Here is a 2718-nt window from a genome sequence, read left to right as displayed (position 1 = left end):
ATGCTTGGATTTCAACTTATCACAACTAGCCCGCCTTCCTACACGTTTGACTCCTACGACATCATTCTTACTAGATTTGATACTAACGCCATCACGTGAAACTCTATCAAGAATAACTCATTTGCCAGAGCTCAGTGATCACGACGTGATACAGTTTTCTATCTCTGCACCAACTGCTAAAAGGAACGAGTGCTTTAAACTTATCAGAGATTATAATACAGCTAACTTTGACGCTATCAACACCGACCTTTCTTCCTTCCTCTACAGCTTTAACGCGACAGCGTTAAGGAGCTCGTGTCGCAGAAAAGTCGGTGTCGTAAGCGTCGGGGTCGGTGTCAGCGGCGTTGGCCGTGAGCGATAAATCCCGGGCGGCACTTCATGAATAAAAAAAAACTTGCAAGATGGGCTGGGCGGGAATCGAACCAGGGACTCCGGAGTGTGAGACAGAGACGCTACCACTCAGCCATGAGTTTTTTTTTTTCGTTATTACATGGAAAAGAAAACTGAAGGTGCATTACAAAGTGGACAAAACTACACACTTAAAACTCAGGCAAACACACACATGCATCCAACAAGTGCATCCAGTCTGGCGGAGCGTCCTGCACGGCGTACACACTTCTTACATACGCAGCACTTTCGCGAAATAAGGATTTTGTAGTTCGTGGGCTTTCGGCATGGCGATCACAGAGTCTACTTCTCCACAGGCTATATAAACCAAGTACAATGAACATGTCATAGGGAGGACCACCTGTAACCTTAAACGGCAGAAACCTAATTGAGTATGGAGTCATGTCAGTGTCCTTTTTAAGTGTCCGTTGGAGAATGTCCCCAAAAAATACAGCGTCCCTACAGTCTATGAAACAGTGATCTATGGTTTCGGCACGTGGACAGAGCCGACAGTTTGTGGACCACGGCACAAAGCAACCCCTAGAATTCAACCAAGCTTTAACAGGGAGTGTTTCCGAATGTAATTTAAAGAAAAAAGTTTTTACTCCAGGAGGCACACATATTTTTCGGACGCGTTTAAGTACATCCTGCTAAGGTCGATTTAAATAAGGTGCACGATAAAAAGGATCTGGGAAAATGCAGTCAACCAGTGCCGCAGAAATTGCTTTTCGACTCGCTGTGAACACGTACTCCAGGCTGAATCTAACTTTCAAGAAAAGCAATGTATCAACGACCTCCTTGAGAAAGCCCCAAGGAGCCTGTGGGACATCTTTGACATTTGATGACACTACTATGTTAGGAACATAATGAACTAAACGCAGTTGCAACATTTCACGCAAGAACGGATGGTCACTGTCTCGAAAGAAAAACAGGCGAGAAACAATTTGCCTGACGAAGAGGTGTACTAATCCTAGACCACCACGTTCAAGGGGGAGAAACAGATTGTCGCGCCGCATCCATTCACATCTCGAACTCCAAATGAATGTTGCAAATACGCGATGCAGGGCCTGAAGGCGAAGTCTTGAGCAGTGCAGTACTTGGAGCACATACATAAGACGGGAAGCTAAGAAAACGTTACACACTTCAGCACGAAAGAACACTGACAAATTCCGCCCTCGCCATGAATTCGCTTTACGTTGAATTTCGCCAACTTCTCTCGACCAATGAGCGTTGCTATTTCTATATTGTGAGAGAGGCACACCTAAATAACGCAGATCTTCTTTCCATTGAATTCCTGCGTAATGTGATGGCATTATGGCCCATAATCCAAACCAAAAACCTGAACTTTCTTCAAAGTTAACGCTTGCACCAGAAGCAGCACAAAATTCTTCTGTAATTGCTAGAGCAGTGTTTACACTCTTTTTATCGGTACAGAAAAAGGCCACGTCGTCTGCATACGCAAGAACCCGAACCTCATTAGTCAGAAATTTAAACCCTTGGAAATTTTGTTCTTTAAGAATGCCCATACAAAGTGGCTCTAAATACAAGCAGAACAGAAGCGGTGACAAGGGGCATCCTTGTCGTACTGATGATAAAAGCCTAATCGGATCGGAGAGATAGCCATTCACTATAAGCCGCGTTGAGCCATTAGCATAACATATCCTCACGCCTCTAAGGAGCAGAGATCCGATATTTATATGCTCTAGTAAAGTAAACAGGAATGAGTGATTCACCCTATCGAACGCCTTAGCCAGATCTAGCTGTACCATTGCCACCTGTCCAATCCCCTCAGCTACACACTCTAGCACCGATCTCGCAACATGAATGTTCATCTGAATGGACCGTCCCCTGATGCCACATGTTTGATGATCACCGACCACAGATCTTACTACAACTTGCAAACGGTTAGCTAATACCTTAGCAAAAATTTTATAATCCACATTGCATCAGGAGATAGGACGATATCCGTCAACTTTTTGCAATTTCTGTTCATCATCGGTTTTAGCTATAAGGACGGTGTGTCCTTCGTACATTGTGGCGGTTAGGTACCCTACTTCCAAGGCCTCTCGGTACACCTGAAGTAATAATGGCGATAAGAGGGAGCGAAAACGCTGATAAAATTCGGCAGTAAGGCCATCCGGGCCGGGCGTTTTGCCCTTCGCTAACGAATCGATGCATGAAGTTACCTCATTGATATCAATGTTTTCGTTTGTATAATCGTACTCATCCTGATTTAACTGGGGCAGCAACGATACAATTTGTTTTGGCAGCATCTGTATCCAATGGCATATGGTCTCGGAATAGTTTTTGGTAATGTTCAAAAAATGCTTT

At 44.3% G+C, this 2718-nt stretch overlaps 1 pseudogene; it reads right to left on the bottom strand.

The window, feature by feature from the left end:
• Positions 1–539: 539 nt before the first annotated feature.
• Positions 540–1767, bottom strand: LOC142571234 (uncharacterized; annotated as a pseudogene).
• Between the last annotated feature and the right edge of the window lie 951 nt (positions 1768–2718).

Source organism: Dermacentor variabilis, chromosome 2 (genome assembly GCF_050947875.1).
Source record: "Dermacentor variabilis isolate Ectoservices chromosome 2, ASM5094787v1, whole genome shotgun sequence".
Classification (NCBI taxonomy): domain Eukaryota; kingdom Metazoa; phylum Arthropoda; class Arachnida; order Ixodida; family Ixodidae; genus Dermacentor; species Dermacentor variabilis.
The sequence above is the reverse complement of the archived record's forward strand: the minus strand, read 5'-3'. Positions and strand labels throughout refer to the sequence as shown.